Below are 21,730 nucleotides of genomic sequence, written 5' to 3'. Positions count from 1 at the left end.
GTTGGAGAGAAAGTAAATTGCTGTTCTTTTCTTTTGAATATCATTATGGACTCATGGTTTTTTACATTCTTAAATTGTTTTAAGTAAGTATAAGTTTACTTTCCTTTTTGAAGCAAAAAACTAACAATTTAACCAGTGGGAACTCCTTTTAAGTTAGTTTCAAGGTCCTCTCAACATTTTGAAAGCATCCTCTCCTCCTGGCACATCCCAGATCCATCTTTCAAAACATTTTCTTACTAACTTGAATATGCCATGTAATATTTTGTTTTAACATGTTATATATTCAAACCACAGTATTATTAAATGTTTATAAGCCTTAATTAAAAAAATTAATCTAAGTTAAGTCACAGATACTGTTTAATATCTATTACTTCACGATTTCATTTTGGACTTTGAAAAGAGCCCAGGTATTTATCAATCAGACAAGAATACAGTTGGCCCTAACATGGGGATCGTGTAACAATTATTATGGGCTTGTTTCAGCCCAATTATCTTGAAATTAGATTGTGTGTGTAGGCTTTGGTATGAATCCACCCCAAAACTTTCTTTTCTTTTCTTTCTCACATGTCTATGCCCTAGACACGTAGTTCCTCTGCTGGTCTCCCTTGGCTATCTCCTTGGCTGCATTCAGCTGGCAGGAAACTTGGGGCATGGGCTCAGCTAGAGACAGGAAGGCCTCCCTTTCCCCTTGGTCACTCCTCAGGAAGGCTGCATGGAGTTTCTTCACAAGACGACCACAGCATTGTTCCAAGAGGGCAAGGCCCAGTGCACAAGTGTGTGCCAAGCCTCTGCCTTTATTACTGTATTTCACTCCCTTTTGCCAAAGCAAATCCGATGGCAAAGTCTGAAGTCAATGTGGTAAGGGTCTTTACAAGGACATGGCTATTAGGGGTATGTGTTGGGCATGGAGGGGAGGTTAGTGGGATGGGGAGTGGTTTGAGTCTGACTCTGGGATCATAAAGGTTACAGTCTACTCAAGTCTTCCTATGAGTATCATCTTAACAAAGTACAAGTCCTTTCACTCAGGGGTATATCAGACAGATGACCTAATATAGATAAAGAATTTTCTAAGATTTGATCTAAATATCTCCTTAACTATAGTTAATTTATAGATATAAAAATATGTATTTCCTAATTTCATTTTTAAGCTTCTATCCAAGGCAATTCAGTGTTGAACTCTTAATTGTTTACCTTTAAAAAGTCTTTAAATAATATATGTATTTACTTCACCTATAGCTCCCCAAGGACAATTAAGAAATTTTAAAGCAATTTACACAAATATCACAATTAAAAAACTACCTAATAAGATTTTTTAAATGCTTTCTATGGGTTTGTATATTTTCATCTGTGATTTATAAGAGAGTGGATATATGGATTATGTTACATTTCAACAGTAATATGTTTACCTTATATCTTTTTTTCAATACAATCATAAAATATTATAGCTACCTTAAGTATAGGAGAAAATTTTGAATCATTTCAAGGAATAAAATAAACATGTTTGTATTCCCAACTTTATATTTTGTAGTGTCCATTCTTTCCTCTTCAGATGTGAACCATAAAATCACATTTAGAAAATTTAGGTTTATTTTTTTAAAAAAACAATAATTTTACCAATAGATTTTCTTTTTTAATTTAACTTATCAACATTAAGTAAGGAAATTTCCACAGTAAGAAATGTTAATGTTTCTAGATTAGTTATATCATATATTTTATTGTCTTTAGTGTAGAACTCATATATAAATTTTCCTTCCTACCAAAAAAATAAAAAAACTTTCTATTTTTAACATTTTCTTCAAATCAAGGACAAAGCAAACTATTTTCCTTATTCTCTATCTTTGTGGGGAAGATTTTTTTCCTTCCCCGCTTCCAGGGAACAGCTTTTCTTGGTTCCCCGCTTTACCTAGAATGGTCTCTCTGTTTGCTCCCTACCCTAAGTGGGCTCAGGGCTTTAGTCCCAGGTCCCTCCCTCTGTGCAGTGACATTGCTGCCCTTGGTCTGCGTATGCCTTTAGGGTATCTGGAGAAGTCACCATTCATTTTCCTCCCTGATTTCACACATTGATTTTATCTTCCTTTCCCTAAACTCATGCTCTCCTCCCTGGCCTTAAACTCCCATTTCATTCCTGACTTCATCAGGTTTCCCTTTCCTTCTTTTAGCCCATCTCATTACATAAACGAATGAGGAAGAGGGTCCTGGTGTGTGTGGTTCAGTTGGTTGGGCATCATCCTGCAAAGCAAAAGGCTGCTCGTTTGATTTCCTGTCAGGACACAGGCCTGTGTTTGTGTGACAGGCAGCTGGTCGATGTTTTTTCCCCTCTCTTTCACCCTCCCTTCTAGATTCTCTCTGATGAATAAATAAAAATAAAATAAAAAAGAATGAGCAACAGGGTATGCATGTGTTAGTATCTTGCTGAGTATTTTTAGATGATATCCATAGTGCCAAAATGGTCACAAATACCTTTTGAATCTGTCCCGTTCTCTCCATTTCCTTGGCCTTAGTTCAGTCTGCATTCTCTACTTGCACACTTTTCTATGAAGCTTCTCTTATTTAGTCTCTCTTTTTCACTCTGAACCATCTTCTCTATTGCCATTACAGTTCTTTTTCTAACACATGTATCTGTGCCCAGAAGTGTTCTAACTCCCATGCGTGGTGTACATGCCCCCTCCACCACGATGTGGGTATTTTCCTAATTTTTCAGTCTAATATTCCATTGCTTCCCTAGTTCCACTGTATATTCCCACTATACCGTGCTATTTGCAGTTTCCACAGCGGGTATGCTGTTGCACAACCTGTCTTTTTTCATGCCAGTTCCTTCCCTCGGACACTCTTCTTCAGCCTCTGTTTTTCCAACTCCATCTCCACGGGTGAGCCTTGACAGCTTCTTTAAAAAAAAAGTTTTATTGTGTTTTTTTCCATTACCATTCAGTCCCCTTATACTCCCCTCTCCTGCCCAGTCACCACACTCTTGTCCATGTCCATGAGTCCTTTTTCCTTTTTGCTCAGTCCCTGCACCCCTTCACCTCCTCCGCTCCCCAGCTATCATCCTGCTCTCTATCTTTGAGTCTGTCTCTATTTTCCTTCTTAGTTCAGTTTGTTCATTAGATTCCACATATGAGTGAAGTCATATGGTATTTGCCTTTCTCTGACTGGCTTATTTCACTTAGCATAATGTTCCCCAGGTACATTCATACTGTCACAAAGGGTAAAATTTTCTTCTTTTTTTACGGCCAAGTAGTATTCCATTGTGTAAATGTCCCCTAGTTGTTTTATCCACTCATCTACTTAAGGACACTTGGGCTGCTTCCATATCTTGGCGATTGTAAATAACACTGCAATGAACATAGGGGTGCTTATGTTCTTTTGAATTAGTGACAGTTCTTTTTAACCTCAACACCCAGCTCAATTTCCTTGAGGAACCTTTTTTTGTTCTTTTCCTCCCTTGAGCACAATTCAACCAGCCTTGATTGGCTACTGTGTTGCAGGCTCTGTGCTGGCCCAGGGGTTACAAAGTAAATAAGACCAAGAGTCACCCATAAGGAACTCATGTTCCAGTAGAAGACTCACTGCTCAGTGAGTCTTATTGTCACCATTGCACATTAGTACTTATACCTATTTTAGTGCTTTACACTAAGCATTGAGTTCTTTGTGTGTATGGGTATCTGAGTCTCTTAAAGCTTATATTTCCATTCCAAATTAACAAATTTTATTCTGGTTTTACACAAAGCAGGGAGGAAATAATTTCTTTATATGTCTGCCTCTCCTACTGGGCTGTGGGCTCTTTTAGAAAATGACCTCTGTATGATTTATCTTTGTGCCCACAGTATGCACTTAATAAGCAAATGGACAACTAAGTTCCTACCTGTTCTGACATGCTGTATTCAAAGGTCACTTCAGCCAAACTTCACACAGAACTAACTGCTCCCTCATTGCTTTTCTTTTCTTTTCCTTTTTTAAAGTATATTTTATTGATTATGCTGTCACAGTTGTTGCAATTTCTTTTCCTTTTGCTCTCCTCTGCCCAGTACCCCCCTTCCCTCCAGTAATCCCACCCCCATTAGTTCATGTCCATGGGTCATATATATAAGTTCTTTGGCTTCACTCTTTCCTATATTATTCTTAATATCCTCCTGTCTACTATGTAGCTACCAATTATGCTTCTTAATCCTTGCACCATTTCTCCTTCTTCCCCCTCCCAGCTGCTAACCCTCCAAATGATCTCCATATCTATAACTCTGCTCCTATTCTGGTTGTTTCCTTAGTTTGTTTTTGTTTTTATTTTTTAGATTCTGTTGTTGATAGTTGTGTTTGTTGTCATTTTAATGTTCATAGTTTTGATCTTCTTTTTCTTAAATAAGTCCCTTTAACATTTCATATAATAATGGCTTGGTGATAATGAACTCCTTTAGCTTTAACTTGTCTGGGAAGTACTTTCTCAGCCCTTCCATTCTAAATGATAGCTTTGCTGGATAGAGTAATCTTGGTTGTAGGTCCTTCCTTTTCATCACATTAAATACTTTTTGCCAGTCCCTTCTTACCTGAAAAGTTTCTTTGGAGAAATCAGCTAGTAGTCTTATAGGAACACCTTTGTAGGTAACTCTCTTCTTTTCTCTTGCTGTTTTTAAGATACTCTCTTTATCTTGAACCTTTGGCATTTTAATTATGATGTGTCTTGGTGTGGTCCTCTTTGGGTCTAGCTTATTTGGGACTCTCTGTGCTTCCTGGACTTGTATGTCTATTTCCTTTGCCAAAGTTGGGAAGTTTTCTTTCACTACTTTTTTACATAAACTTTCAATTTCTTGCTCTTCCTCTTCTCCTTCTGGCACCCCTATGATTTGGATGTTGGTATATTTAATGTCCCAGAAGTTCCTAAGCCTCTCCTTGTTTTTATCAATTCTTGTTTCCTCATTCTGTACTAGTTGACTGTTTATTTCTTCCTTATGTTCTAAATCATTGATTTGAACCCCAGTTTCCTTCCCTTCACCATTAGTTTTCTGTGGATTTTTCTTCATTTCACTTAGCTTAGCCTTCACTTCTTCCCTTATGAGTTGGCTGTACTTCAGCATATCTGTCAAGTCTGTGAGCATCTTTATCATCAGTGTTTTGAACTCTGTGTATTTTAGGTTGTCTATCTCTTCATCTATTTGGTTGGCTCTCTTTTCGTCACTTAGTTCACCCACTGGAACCTTGATTTGTTCCCTTTTTTGGGCCATATTTCTCTGTCTCCTCAACTTGACCGTCTCCTGTGTGTGTCTCTGTGCCTTAGGTAGAGCTGTCACACTTGCTACATTGTAAGGGGTGGAGCCTTAGGTATTTGTCAGTGTGGGGCGACCTATTTCACCACATTGTGGCACTGTATTTGGGGAAGGGTCTGAAAGGGAACAATGGGGGCTTGCTCCGCACTCACCCCTTTTCAAGGCACTTCTCCCATTTCCATATGAGACTGGCACCTCTCTAACTGTTTCCTTGGCAGTGGTCCCCAGAGTGGGTGGGTCTGTGGACATTTTAGAACCATGGGGACCTCTAAACAAATGAGCTCTGTTGAGAGACTTGCTGTTTCTTCCTCCACCCCAACCCCACTGGTTTTCACAGTCAGAAGCAATGAGGCTTTACTTTCCCCACTGCTGGCGCTGGAACTGTGAGCTGTGTGGTCTGGTCTAGTGCTGGTAGCACTCCCCAGGTGTCCCTCCCTACTTTTTTAAATGTATGACTTCACTTTCTGCTGGCCAGCCACTGTCACTGCTGCTACCACTGCCGCCGCCACAGCTGCCACCACACTGCTTCCTCTTTGCTCCACTTTCCACTTTTACTTGTCTGGATGAGTACTTCTTTATATCTTTGTTTGTTGAACTTTCACGCAGCTTGGTTTTCTGGAACTTTTGGTTGTCTCCAGTTTTGAGGTAGCTGTATGCCTTCTTAGTTGTGGAAGGAGACTCAACGTGTCTACCTATGGCTCCAAGTTGGCCAGAAGTCCTACCTCATCTCTTTTCTAATTTTACTTCATATGTAATTTCATTTTAGCACTTAACATTTAATTATATTCTCATATTGTTGCTCTCTATTAAGATCATTTTTAAAAACTCTGCCTTCCCTATGTCTAGTGCTTGGTATAAAGTGATCAAGGAAGGTGGACTTGAAGTTGTATGTTCTAGCTCATTAATGCAAGATCACTGAGCTGGTTTTAGAAATGCCAATTACTCAAACCACTCAAAGTTAATGTATTTAATTCCAATTTTAAAACTTAAAACTTCTTGAGTAGTTAAAGAAACAGAGCTTTCTAGTTAAAAGGGGGACTGTGCACAAATGTTTGGCCAATTAACTAATTAACTATTATTAACTACTAGTTAACAGTTAAAGGGAACTTTTCAAGTTTTAACTTTTTAACTAGCTAACTGAAATAAGTTTCTTGTAAGTTTCATCTATGAAGGATCTCTTGCAGTAAGTAATGCCTCGAACCAAATCCATTACGACTATCCGAGAGTGCCGTTAAGTTTCTCAGCAGTAGGTGGCACTCACATCAGAGCGTTGATTGGCCTCTAAGCCAGCAGGTTGTCTGAAAGATACTGACTTGGGGATGGAAAAGGGTGGTTCCCTGTATTCATTACGTGTGCTCAGGGCAGAGTATGTGATTATTATAAGGATAAAAAATGAGTATTGTATTAAAAAATAAGAATATTAAATACTTTATCCAGCTTCTGGTTAGTACTGTAGACACTTCAGTAAATTTCTTTGCCTGAGGGTTTAATCAATTATCTGCTTAGCAGAAAGGAAAGTAAGAGTTGCAATTTAGCTGGATATAAAGCCATATAATGGAGTGTCTGAAAGTTTGGAATTAGGCACAGGCACAGTACAGTAATGTTTGTTGACTGTGTACTAAATACCAGGCACTAGGCTTAACCCTTCATATGGATGATGTCATTTAGTCATCACTACAATCCTATGAGGTAGGAACTTGCCAGTTAAAAACAAATCCTTCCTCAAAACCACACATGCCCCTTTAGCTGCTGTCCTTTCCTATCCTTTACAACCACACTCCTTCATCAATACGTACATCCCCATTTCCTCACCTCCCACTCACAACTCTACTGTCTTCAATGTCTCTCCCCTCAGCCCCCAGTTACTCCATCAAAACAGTTTTCTCCAAGGCAGCGACTTTCAACTGGTGTGCTGTAATAATTTTTAAAATATGCAATACCTGACTATTTAGACAGGGGCACTTACTTCTTTTCCATTAGACTGTGAAATGTAAAAAAAAAAAAAAAAAAAAAAAAAAGACAACATCCAATATAATAGCCCTCCCATGTGAATGAATCAAAAAAAATTTTTTAAAATTATACCTATTTTTTGTCAGGTTGGCAAAAAGTATATTCTGTTGGTGTGCCGAAGAATTGTAGTAATTGATTTCTGTGTGCCATGAGATTAAAAAAAAAGGTTGAATCTCTGCTCTAAGGTAATGAGTAGCCTCCATGTTTTTTCCCCACACTGAACTCCTTATAACGCCCTCTTTGCTTGGCTTCTGATGGGCCCATGATGCATGGCTCTTCAGCAAGAATCAAAGTGACTATAAGGTGTGAGATGAATGTGGCTGTGATATAAAAGGAAAGGGGAAAAGGCCAATCCATAATTCCTTTCCTTTCAGTCCTTCCTTACCAATCATTAAGGCAAAGGTGAAGAGTGTTGATAGAATGTATGTGTATCATGAAGTGAAATAAAGCCAGTTAAGTTAGCTTTGTGCAATGTGTCCACTGTTCTGGTAAGAGCAAAACAAAATTCATGCTCATGTATGAGCTATGAAATATGAATTGGGGAGTTTCAGTGGTTCCACATATGAATTTAATGTTCTTAAATTTGCATTTAAGAATGCCATTGCACAATATAAGGATGAATGGTAATTCATACTAATCACTTAAATTTTAAATTTTTCTTTGCTTAGAACAACAGTAGATAGCATATTAAGAGAGATCTTCAAGCAAAGACAGTCTTTTCAACAAAGAGTGAACAGGTCATCCACATGCTAAAAAAAAAAAAAAAAATCTAGACTCAGAACTTACACTTTTCACAAGAATTAACTCAAAGTGGATCATAGACCTAAATGTAAAATGCAAAACTATAAAACTCCCAGAAGATAACATAGGAGAAAATCTAGATGACTTTGATTTGGTGATGACTTTTTCAATGCAACCTCAAAGGCATAATCCATAAAACAAAGAATTGATAAACTGCATTTTATTAAAATAAAAAATTTCTCTGCAAAAGACACTGTCAAAGAATGAAAAGACAGGTCATAGTCTGAGAGAAAATCTGTGCAAAAGATATATCTGATAAAGGACTATTATCCAAACTATACAAAGAACTTTTAGAACTCAACAATAAGAACACATCTTGATTTTAAAAAATGGGCCAAAGACCTTAACATCTTTCTACAGAAGATATACAAATGGCAATTAAGCATATGAAAAAGTGCTTCACATCATATGTCATCAAGGAAATACAAATTATAACAGTAATGGGAGACCATTACATTCGTATTAGAATGACCCAAATCTGGAACACTGACAACACCACATGCTGGTGAGGATGTGAAGTAACAGGAATTCTTATTCATTGCTGGTGGGAATGCAAAATGGTAAAGCTACATTGGAACATAGTTTGACATTTAACCAAAGGAGCTGAACAATTATGTCCACACGAAAACCTGCACACAAATATTTACAGCAGCTTTATCCATAATTGTCAAAACCATGAAACAACTAGATGTCCTTCAATAGGTAAAGGAAGAAATAAACAGTGGTACATCTAGTCAAGGAAATATTATTCATCATGAAAAATAGTAAGCTATCAAGACATGCAAAGACATGGGGGAACCTTACATACCTATTACTAAGTTGAAAGAAGCCAATCTGAAAAGGCTACATATGGTCTGATTCCAATTGTATGAGATTCTGGAAAAGGGGAAGCCATGGAGACAGTGAAAAGATCAGTGGTTGCCCGAGGGCTAGCAGGGAGGGAAAGATGAGTAGGCGGAGTAGAGAAGATTTTTAGGGCAGTGAAACTACAATGGTGGATGCACATCATTTTATGTCCAAACCCATAGAATGTACAACACCAAGAAAGAACCCTAATGTAAACTGTGGGCTCTGGGTAATCATGTGTCTCAGCATAGGTTCATTGATTGGAACAAATAAATGTACCACTTTGGTGGAGAATGCTGATAATGGGGGAGGCTGTGCATGTGTAGACGGGGGCAGAAGGTATATACGCAAACTGCATCTTCCATTCAATTTTTCTGTGAGCCTAAAATTGTTCTAAAACATGAAGTTTATGTAAATATATATATATATCATATTATGTTAGTAAGTGCATTTAAGTTCACAATTTGGGGGGATTGCTTCTTTTATTATCAAGTACTGCCCTTCTTTCTTACTACTTCCTATTTTAGCCACAAATTCTACTTTATCTAATGTAATTTTGCAACACGGACTTATTTTTCCTTACATTTACTGTAGTTAGAATTAGGTTCAGCTGGAAAGAACCGAGAACCAAAATAACAATAACCTGAGAGGGGAGACTTTTTCTTCCCTACATGGTACTCCTGAGGTGCGGACAGAGCCGATTCTGTCCCGAAGCTAATCTGCCTTCTTGACTCCTGCGTGAAGCCCAGACCTGACCCGCCTCAGGCATGGAAACATGGACAAGGACTGTGCTCTTTTCGCCTGTGCAGTGAGCTACCATTATCTGTCTCCTACCTAACTCTGGCGCCAGAGCCTTCTCTGCCCCCGGTGGTGCCTCTCTCCTTAGATTAAACACACATTCCTTTCCTAACACGTAGACACGGTGCTTTTAGCTACAAGACAGAGACTGGGGGCGGAAGGCAACAGCACATATCCACGTCCTCTTGCCACTGCCAAAGACGCATCTCCTCTGGAAGTTCTTTTAGTAAACTCTATCGATTACCAGACTGGAGTGGACAGCCTCTTTTCTTTCGCTGCCCTCCGCGTGGAAGGTAGACTTTCAGTCTCTGGGCTTTTCCCTGGGTCTGCGGGTATGAATAATGGATGAACAACAAAGAGACCGGAAAAAAAAAAAGAAGGGCTTTGGTAAACAGGCATCCTCGGGGTAAATTCCGAGTTGACCTTCTACTTCCACGTGGGGAGAGGTGGCGGATACTCACGGACTGCCGCGTGAATACAGGCACTGCCGGGAAATGCAGGCTGGTCTCGTGCCCTTGTTTGAGACGCTACACGGCAGGAAGCAGGAATATTTCTCGCCACAGCTGTAGTAGGGTGGTCCCTCTCATGAGCGGTTTGGCTGGCCACTGATGCCCAGCTAGAGGTAGAAGCCGGGGCTAGAAAATTAGAGGAAAAATGGAAACTAGGGAAAAATATTAGAACGTTTGCAACTCCGTTAGCATTGGGACTGGCCAGAAAAGGTTCTTTAAACAGACCCCACTTCTTTTATGACAATGATGAGGCCTCTGTTATCTGTATGTTCATGTGGGTCTATATAGGTGTTGTATTTACGTGGTATTTTCTTCTACCAATGGATGGTATTGTTAACTTGGAAGAGAGCTGTGTTTAATTGGCTTAAAAGTAAACACGTGCAGCCGTGGCTGGGTGCTCAGTGGGTTGAGTGCTGGCCTGCCTATCTGGAGCAGTCACTGGTTCCATTCCCGATCAGGGTACATGCCTGAGTGCAAGAGGCAACTCATTTAAGTATCTCTCACACATTGATGTTTCTCTCTTTCTCCTTCCCTTTCCTTCTCTCTAAGAATAAATTTAAAAAATATTTTTTAAAAAAAGTAAGAAGCACATAGGGATTGAGGATTCTAAAATTCTCAAAAATACAGAAACTAACCCAAATGCTTTTCAGGACCTTGTCATCTGAGAAAATATTTGATACTGAAGCTACTTTAAGTTTGTTGGTCTAGTTAAAACAAACATGTCTTTAGTCTCATGAAGTTTTTGTGAGTAACCTACTAAGAATAAAATAGATTTAATTAATTAAGTAGATTTAAGTATTATAATGCATCTGATACAAAAATAGAGTTTGGTTCTCTTTCTCTTTGTTAAAAAGGACAAAGTTTTCTTGGACCATGGGCCTACTCCTTATAAGATATTATATTGTATTTATGTTGTCTTACATAGGTCTCTGATTACTTAAGAATACAGAATCTTCTCAATAGTAAAAGCTAAACTTCTGTATTTGAAATGCTCTGGCTGACTTTCATAAAAAGGCAGCGGCCACAAAATCTATAAAGATTGTGGTACAGCCCTGGCTGGTATGGCTCAGTGGATTGAGTGCTGGCCTCTGAACCAAAAGGTCACTGGTTCAATTCCCAGTCAGGGCACGTGCCTGGGTTGTGAGCCAAGGCCCCAGTTGGGGGTGTGTGAGAGGCAATCACACATTGATTTTTCTCTCCCTGTCTTTCTCCCTCCCTTTCCCTTTCTCTAAAAATAAATAAACTCTTAAAAAAAAGATTGTGGTACATATGGATGAAGTCTATTATGCTTCTTCAAAAATGACTCCTCAATGCCAGACTTTTGCCACCTTAATAGCCTTATAATGTGGCAAAAATCTGTTCCTGAATCAGGAAAATTAAAATAGTTGTAAATTAAACAAATAGGTGAGGTTATAGGAAACCCACCATGGCCTCCGGGCAAACCCCATTTTGCATTCCTTCATCCACCATAAGGCAATTCAGCTGTACTTCATTCTGCTGCCACTTCATATGTGTTATCAATACATTCTTGTTATTGTATGTATGTTTCCAGATGGGTTAAGGCCTTCCCGTGCTGCAAGGCTAATGCCCTCACAGTGACAAAGAAACTATTAGAAAAGTGTTTCTCACTTGGAGTATACCTTCCAAGTGCTCCCTCAAGGTTATATACATAGCCCCACTATATGTCATGGGATAATTGCTAGAGATCTGTCTCTGGGGTCATGCCCTCCCAATGTCAAATGGTTTCATTATATTGATGATGTGATGCTAACCTCTGAAAAATTGCAGTCATTACAGCAATACCTGGACATCCTGTTTGCTCCTCTCCAAGCCAGAGGATGTACCATCAATCCACAGAAGATACAAGGGCCAAGCACAGCTGTGCAGTTCCTAGGGGTCACCTGGTCAGGTAAGATGCACCTCATCCTGGCCACTATCATTGACATGATATAGCATTTTTTCACATCTAAAAATATTTTTAGGCCTTTTAGGATATTAGCAGGCTTTCATTCCCCTGGGGCAACAATATGGTGGCTCAATGCTTGTACTCATTATATTAACTGGTAAAGAAAGGCACTCATCGATGTTGGGAGGGTGATCAAGAAGCTGGATTTGGGAAAGCAAAAATTCTAATAGCCCAGGCACAGACAGGCCTTGGGTCTCTCACTTGCTGGGTACCCATATCTTTGGGTGTAACTGTAAGCCCCGAGGGAACCAGTTGGGCCCTAAGGCAAGCTCAGCAAGAGTAAGCCTTCCCCCTTGTGTTATGGTCCCAAGTATGGAAGGGTGCAGAGACCCATTATTCCCCCATTGAACAACAGGTCTTCGGAGAGTAAAAAGCACTGCAACCAATAGAACCCATTTCTGCGACCTTACTGGTGACAGTGCAGACGGGCCTCCCACAACAGGTTGCATAGAAGGGTTGTTTGCAAGGCCTGCTTCAACTGTTGCCAAGGCTCCCACCTTGCAGAAATGGCATTCATTTTCACAGCACTGCCCTTCCCACAAGCCCTTTAGGCAATGGGTTACATGCCATTCAGGTGCCAGTGTATTACCAGACCACTTTAGCCCCCACTGTAGAGTCCCTACAAGAGATGCCCTTGTCAGTGAAAGAAGGCACTTTTCCCGCTCCTGAAGAAGCATGGTTGCAGGTGTGTCTAGTCAATGTAATCCTTGTGTGTGGACCCTGGCAGCCATCCAACCCCAGACAGACACCATATGGTTTGAAATGGGAGAACAACAGAGTAGCCAGTGGCAGAACTAAGGACCGCATGGCTGGTATGTACACACAAACCATGGCCTATCAACCTCTGTATAAACAGTTGGACTGTATTGAAGGGTCTCAGACTTCACTGGCCCAATGGACACGAGATAGGTGGCATGTACTAAGGGAGCCGTTGTGGGAGGCCACAATATGGCAGAAAATCTGAGAAAGGTCCCAGGAGCCAACTACTAACCTGACAGTCTATCATGTCTCTGCTCACTTGTCTGACCCTCCTTCTGGAAACATGAGGGTATTAGCAAAGATCGGGAGACTGGCTCCCTCACAAATGCCCAAACTACCAGATTGGGTGCCAAGCATAGTGGGCACTGCGGTGCCTGGGTGGGATGGCAAATAATGAAGGGAGCGAGATTGCCCCACCGTTATGCGGACGTAGTGGCAGCCATAACCAGTTGCCTGGTGCGTTCTCGTTTGTGCCCCTGCTGCATCCCACACATACCAGAACATACACACAAAGCATCCATCCCTGCACAAGACTGGCAGGTAGATTACACTGGGTCTCTGCCAAGGACAGAAATATGCCTTCTTAACATGTGTGGATGCTGCAACTGGACCTTTGTGAGCCTTTTGTTACAAAAGAACAAACTGAACAGCCACAATGAAGGGATTAGGACAAGCTAGTGTTATGTACGGTAGCCTTTGGTGCATTGAGAGTGACCGAGGCATACATTTCATTGGACATGATGTCCAAGCTGGGCCCGTGAGAGGGGCATAAAACAGATTTAATTGACCCTATAACTCATAGGGTGCTGGCTTGATTGAAAGAAAAAAAAAGGTATTTTAAAGGCACAGCTGTTTGTCCTTTTGTAGTCCTCTACCTTGAACAGGTGGGCAGAGGTCATTGCTGAGGCAGTTAGAAAAATAAATGTGGCTAATAGCAGCATGGGGTGGCTCCCTACCAATACCTAGGAACTGTTACCAAGAAAGTTCAGTTGACCATGTCTGTTAATAAAGCTGTGGCCTAATGGCCTGGTGCCAGAGCTGATAAAGAGCCAATGTCACCTGCTCTTCAGAGGTCCTCAAGATGTCAAAGCAGGGGAGGGGACACTTAATTGGGGGTTGGATTAGCAACTCTCCCCAGGTTGGATGGGATATTTATTGGCAGAGAGTGAGGAGTGTCCTGGCCAATTAAAGTGGTCCCTGTTGATCCTTCTGGAGTCTGGGCCCAAACACTCTGTGTACCAATACAGTGGACAGAAACCAACACCAAAGGGCACTACTAGGTCATTGAGCATGGTCTTTTGCTACCCCACTCACATTACAAATAACCCTAGCATGCTTGCCCCTCAGGCAACATGCCTGGATGTACCACATGTCCCACATCCACAAGCTGCATACATTTCAGTTAATAAGGATAAAACTACTGCTATTGTTATGATTGCAGGGGAGGACCACCCTCTCTGAGTAAACCCCTGTCTTTTCTCCCATAGCTGCTTGTTCCTGATGCTGTCCCTCCCTGCCTGTGGAGAAGTGCATTTTTTCCTACCGTGGGCTCAAAGTTATGCCAACAACTTACAAAAAGACATACTCTGAACCTCTGGCATGTCACCACCCTCCAGCATGCCCAGCCTGTCCTGGCGAGTGTCACCCATACAACTCAACTGGGTGGGATTTCAAGTATTTATAAAGGCTCTTAAAGCAAAAGCATCACATTTAACACTGGGTTTCCTAAAGGTGATGTGTATAATTGGCCTCTAAATACCTCTTTTAACAGCACAGGACATGGCAAACCTTTCTTCGTCAATACCACACAGAAGCAGGTGATTGTCCTAGCAACCCCTCAGTTACAAAAAAACAAAAACCAAGCTTCCCACCATCAAATCCCAGAACTACCACTACGAGGAAGGTTTTTTGTTTGTTTGTTTGTTTTTGAAAATCTGAATGGTTTAATCTGGCTCACACCCACAGCAGGGTGTCTTTGTCAGGATGCCCCATTATTCTGGGAACATGCCAACCAAATACATGATTCATGTGCTAATAGCACCAGAGAAATGGGCTGGCTCCCTAGACAGCAATCAGAAAATATCATTACACTCCAAACCAGGGACTGGTTTGCTGCTGACTGGTCTCAGCATCCTGGCATTGCCTGCTTGGCACTGAGTGGGACAGAATGGCAAGGCAGTGCCAACATGTGGCCATGGTTGCTCCTGGACTGACCTGGGCAATGCACCCTGAGTTTTCCCTGGGTGCAGAGATGGTGGACTAAAACAATTACTAAATCTGTAAATTACACCCATTTGGTTAGTAGGTAGACAAGAAGTGTTTTCCACTGGGATGACCACCATGCAGCTATTTCTGTGCTGTCCCTGTATATTAAAGATACCACTCAGCATACAGAAGCTTTAACTAATGACACAGGACGTGCTGTGAATGACAGCTTCCAGAGCACCTCACTGATTAACACAGAAATGGTTTACATAAGGAAAGATGTGCTATGAAATTACATGGCACTGGATGTTTTAACACCTGCTCAAGATGGGACTTAGGTCATCATTAAAACTCAATGTTGTGTCTACATTCCTGATAACTCAGGCAACATCTCCCTTACTTTACAAGACCCACGTGAGCAGATATGCATCTTGTCAAACCCTGAATTTTCTTTTGCCCAATGGTTATTGTCATGGTATGTGTCTTGGGGGATATGGTGACAACAGTTACTCTTTATCCTTTGTTTTATACTTGTTATAGGTATCGTGGCCTGCTACCTCTATTGGTGCTGCAGTCTTTGCCTGCAAATTGAACAAAATTAATGTAACGTGTCACCCAGAGTGCCCTCATTAAAGCTGAGGGAACATTGTGGAAGAGGTGGGGGGCACAGGATTGTAAGAACCAGCTAGAGTGCTGGAGTGTGTGCATGGAGATGACTCCATTTTGAAACTAATCCACCATCTTGATGCCTGGGTGAAGTCGGGACCCTGTCCCCCTTTCCCCAGTCTGTGAATGCACATGAGAACTCTGTGCTTTGCCTCTGGAAGGAGACAGCCTTGACATTATTGGACTCTTAACCAGCTCTAATTCCAGATCTTCTTAGCACCTGGTAATCCCCTGACCCTCTTAAATTATACAAACATTCCTTTCCCAGCAAATAGACTCAGCGTTTTTAGCTATAAAACACCGTGGGAGGTGGAAGGTGCAGAGTGTATCCATGTCATCTTGCTGCTGCCTCGTATATAAATTCCTTTAATAAACTCTTAATGTAATGACGGAGTTGTCAGCCATCTTCTCTGGTCTCTCAGCCCCAGGAACTTCTACCTAACAGCTGAGATAGGAAGTGTGGGGCTGACACGGGGGCCCTGCTTCACAGGTCCTTGGAGACCTACATGTTCCAGCCTTGCTACTCAGCCATCCATAGGGCATGGCTCATCTTATGGTCCTCAGTTGACATGGAAGCCTTCCCTGCATAGCTGGAGAAGAAGCCCCTACACTGGCAGTTAAGATCATCCCGGTGCATGACTACCTGTATGTAGGTTCAGAATGGTGTCTGTGCTCTTCATAGTCTCTTTGTAAATATCCCACTTGCTCATAACTACCTGGCCCTTGACAGAGAAAGTTTGTGGACCCCTGTGGTTTGAGCACAGCTTGGCTTCTTTCTTCTAGCAATTAAAGGATTTAACTTACCCAGTCTTTTACCCCAGGGCTCCCAAGTTTGCCACGTTAGGCTGGGGTATATTTTTATCCCCAGTATTTCCAGTTCTTAATCTCTTCCTCCAGGAATACCTGATACCATTTAGCACCTGCTGATGTTTCTCATAACTAATGTCATTATTGGTGAAGGAAGAGCCACCATCAGGGGCTTTCTTTCTAAAAGGAGAGAGACCCTTCCTTGTGCCAAAAATACATTCAATCTAGAACTGGGTATTGGCCCATGAAGAGGGACAGTATGCCCAGCACTGAGACACACTGGGGTATCCCTGATAATGATTCAAGTTTGCGTGTGAACACCCCAGAAACTCCCAGACTGGAAAGTGGGATCTCCTGCAGTAAAATGGTATCATTGCACAAGGGTGGGGTGGGGATCTGTTGTTTCTTCAGGGTTATTTTTAACTCGGACTTTATGAGCCTGAAAGAATCATCTCAATATTTGCCTTCCAATGTTGTTTCCCATATTGTTGCTGTACAATTTACCACAAACGTGGTGGCTTTGAATAATACAAATGGATTATTTCATAGTTATACAGGCTGAAGGTCTGAAATCACTTTCACTAGGCTAAAATCAAGGCACTCTCAGGGCTCCATTCTTTCTGGAAGCTGTAGGGCAGACTCCTTGCCTTTCCAGCTTCTAGAAGCTGCCCATGTTCCTTGGTTTGTGGGCCCCTTTCATCTTCAAAGCCAGCGATTATATCCCTCTGACCTCTGACTCTGTTATCACCTCTCCTTCTCTGACTTTGATACTCCTGCTTCCCTCCCATGAAAACTGGGCCCACACACCTGGATAATCCATGAAAACCTCCCCAAATCAAGATCCTTAATTTAATCATATCTGCAAAGTCCCTCTTGCCATATAAGGAAACAGTCTCAAGTCCTGTAGATTAAGACGATATGGACATCTTTGAGGGGCCATTATTCTGCCAGTCCCAATAGGGGCTCCAGGTAGTGGGTCCAATAGTGGAGGTTGAAAAGAGTGGTATTAATTAGAGGGGCTGTGACCATTACCATCTCTCCTTAGGTCTAGAAAAAATGCTCAGGCCAACCTTGGCCAAGCGTTTCCTTTACAGCTTATCCTTCCAAATAGCTCCAACCCAGGCGTTTGAATGTCATTTATGACTTAGCGCATGTCCTCACAGGACCCAGAAAGATTTACTTACACTTGCGCTTTCACCGTTTCTGCAGATATGCAGTTTCCCAGATAAACTTATGGAGCTCTGCCCCTGTCTGTTCAGTGTGCCGTAGGGAGCTCTGAAGAGTGGCCTGGAGAATGGAGACATTTCATTTGGCACCTACCTGGGACACCCTCCCCATTTTTAAACCCCATTCTGCAAGCTTGCTTTTCCTATGGGTTATCCAGAGTTAAAAACCCCATTCGCCTACTTAGTGAACTGCTTGAAATCAGGGCGAGCTGCACTTTCCGAGCTAGATCCTCCTCAGGCCCAGAATAGTGTCACCGTCCCCAGGGCTCCCTCCTGGCCCTACACTGGGAAGGCAAAGAGTCACAAGGAGGAGGGTCATGAAGCCTTCCTTGCTCATCCTCCATGAGAGTCCTGCCTCTTTCCTTTGCTCCACTTTTGTTTTTGTGTCCTCATTCTGGCATTGGAGCCATTCCTCCTGGCCATATTGTCCTGTGGTAAACCAATGTGGGGGCTCCCCAGTGCTAGGAGAAATTTTATACTTGCAATCTCTAAGGCCACAGGGTGTAGGGAACACTCAAAGTTCCTGCAACTGGCACCTCTGCCATGGGATGTAGTGTAGTCCTGGTAGAAAACCTGTCTACTAGCGAGCTCTGGGGGTGCAAAGAAGACTTGCCTTTGAGTAAAGTTTGAAGTGTTACATAATATACTTGATAGATTTATACCCGAATTAGACTGTGTTCTACTGGCTTTAAGGGGGATCAAAAAACTCCTTGAGTTTTCAAGAGATATGGGAAGAATTTCTCCCACTGAATCCATTTACAGAGATGGTGGAAAACAAAATGAAATTGCATTCTGATGACATGCCACAAGTTGGGCTTGTCTTGTTCAACATACATGATACATACCAAACTGTTACAGAAACAGGGGAGTCCAAAAACAAACCCCAGAGTTTGGGGCTGGGAGATAGGGAAAAGGAAGCAGATTTCAGGATGCCCTTGCATGCCTGGGGCTAGTGGCTGGAAACATTGTTGCACAAAGATCCGCTTTACTTCCAAGGCTCAGGAAGATGGGAGGGATCTTGGACTGTGGGATGGTACGGAAGAAGCCTAGAGAACCTACATAGGATTCTGTGAATGGTCAGAACTGCTTGCAACACCCACTGTGTGAGAGGATGCAGTCAGGGAGAGATAAGCAGCTGTGGACATTTTAGCTCTCTGGCTCTCTCTCGCTCTTGTGTGCTCCCCCCATGTGGCTTGGAGAAGGGGTCTCCAGGCTGCTTAAAGAAGAAGCTCTCGCCAGGCTGCTTGGAGAAGGAGAGGAGATCCATGTGATTTACAGGAAGAAGGCAGTTTACAAGGAAGCTGAGAATCCAGGAGGTTCTGCATTGAGAGCTGGAGGGCACCACAGCACAGAAAGCAACTCCCCAATCAGAACTTAGTGATTGGCAGCTACTGGTAAAGCTGAACTGTGCCTAGGAAGTAGGGAAACAGTGTTTCTGACTTTCCTAAGACTGGGCAGGTCTGGGAGGGGGAGGCAGAACTATGTGCAAATAAACAATTCTTTTTCTTTTCACCAAACTCTGGTATTGAGAGTTATAATTCTGGTGGCGGGCAATCGGGCCCCTAACTAAACAGCCCGTGGGTTCTGTTTCAATCGGAGCAGCTCAGGGGTTCTGTTACAATACCCCACATACCCAATTATTTCCTTTATGAGGACTCAGTATAAATAAACTTCAAGTAATTAACAACAAACAGTTCATCTACCTGCAGATTCACTAAGTATTCTTTAACATATTATTTTAATCAACCCCTTTTTAAAATTTCCCCAATTTATGCCTATTGGGAAATGTATTGGAAACCTAGTTCGAGTGCCCTTCCCTTCCAAATAGCAGCACCCGTTCCAGGCCACTTGATCACTTTAATGGGGGGCAAAAAGAGATTTAGAAATAGAAAAAATTCCTCCTTGGGGAATAATTGGCCAGTGTGGGGGCACTGACCATTTGTGTCCAGTACAGAAGCAGCTTTCTTCCAAGAGGAATGCTGAGTATATAAATGCTCTGACCCTCGCGGCTCCAGTCCCTGTTAGGATCCTCTGTTCGGGGGCACTGTAATGGCATCTGCAGGTCATCCCTATTCTGTGGCCACTGACTGGAGCCTGAGTCCCCGTGGCAGCCTTTTATCTTTAGACCGAAGCCTGGCGTTACGTCCCTCTACCCACCTCAATCTGGGCCACTGGCAAAGAAGCAGGAAGGTCTCTGAATATCTGACTATATTCAGAAAGAAACAGGACCAGTCATCTCTCATTTTGTGAGCACTGCTGGACGCTCTGCATGCTCATGTACTTTCACTGAATGCCCTCAACAGCCCATGGAGGGGGTCACCATCCCCCTTTTGTGAGGAGCCTGAAGGTCTGTATCGTCAGGGACCCAGCAGGAAACAGGTGGCATTCCCAGGCGCTTTAATTGAAGAGAGATTAAGAAATGGACTATTTACAAAGGTCTAAACAGACTTAAGAAAACTAACAAGAGAGAATGAAGCCTTGAGGGATTAGCAACAGCTGGAAGTCATTATCATCCCTAGATAGAAAAGGAAAGGGAAGGGAGAGAGTTCCCCAGAAACCTAGAGAACTGGAGCCAGACAGGGAGAGGGCAGGGAGGTGAGGGATTGGCTCCCTGCCCTCTCATCTCCTGCTGCTCCTACCTGCTCCCACCACTGCTTTCTATAGGCCAAACCCAACTGGAAGCCAGAGGGCAGGGGCACCTGGGTGATGCAACCTATACAGGTCAGCCCGATGAGGGGCAAAGGGAGACTAGCCAGCATGTGTTTTGGGAGATCAAATAATTTGACCAGAAGTCTTGTACTGAAATTTAAACCTTGGTCTTCCTGAATCTAGAGCATCACTCTCATTGTCTCCATGAACAGGAATAGCAGCTGGAAATTAGAAGGAAAGATTGACAAGGAAATTAAATTTCAGCCCATAGATCAATCATACTCAAAGTGTAGTCCAAAGAACACTAGACTTTTGTTGCCAAAAAGTTTGACAAAAGCTTTATTTTATACCCCCCAAGTTGGAGCTCCAGAAGTGTGTTTTAGCATATTAAAGATTATGAGGTAATTAGACCTAACTAATTCTTACTCTTTTTTTAAATTATTTTTAATGTATTTTATTGATTATATTGTTACAATAGTTTCAATTTTCTCCCCTTTACTCCCCTCCACCCAGCATTTCCCTCCCCCAGCAATCCCCTAATTCTTACTCTTTTCTCCAACTTAATTGACCATGAAAACTTTTTTGGTTACCAAATTTGTATTCTTAGAGACATACCAGGGAAAGCACTGCCGTAAGCAATGCGGGGGGTCAGTGTGGATAAATGTAGCTGCGGTGTGGAGGAGGGATTTGAAGAAGGCACTTGAGAGAGAAGCAGACCAAACAGAAGACTCCTCCAGTAACCCAAGAAAGAGATGAGAAGGGCTGGAACCTGGTAGTTGCAAAGGGAGAGAGAGGAAAATTCCTCTTTGGTGATTTGGGTGAATGGCAACATCATTCATCTGGAGGAGAAATCAGACATAGGCTGTGAGGCTTTAGGCCAGTTTTGTATACACTAGACATAATAAGGTGCTTTGAGATAAACAGGTGCTTTAGTTGGAAACTGGGGGTGCAGGATTACTCAGGTACACAGTTGAAAGCCATCAACATATGGACAACACCTGAAGTCTGGGGAATGGTGGGCATACCCATGGTGGAGAAAATAGAGTAGAGGATTTAACTTGGCTTCAGGATGTGAGGGAACATCTTGAGATTACTTTAAAAATTGCATGTCCCATGAATATAGGCTTTTTTTTTTTTTTTTCAGGGAAGAGTGAGTGTCCCATAGCTTTTACCATATTTTCAACAGTGTCCTTAAAAAAACGTATAGGAACCATTGGTGCAGACTGAGCAATG

This window comes from Furipterus horrens, unplaced genomic scaffold (assembly GCF_987537825.1).
Source record: "Furipterus horrens unplaced genomic scaffold, mFurHor1.1.pri manual_scaffold_3, whole genome shotgun sequence".
Taxonomy (NCBI): domain Eukaryota; kingdom Metazoa; phylum Chordata; class Mammalia; order Chiroptera; family Furipteridae; genus Furipterus; species Furipterus horrens.
This window is presented reverse-complemented; position numbering follows the sequence as displayed.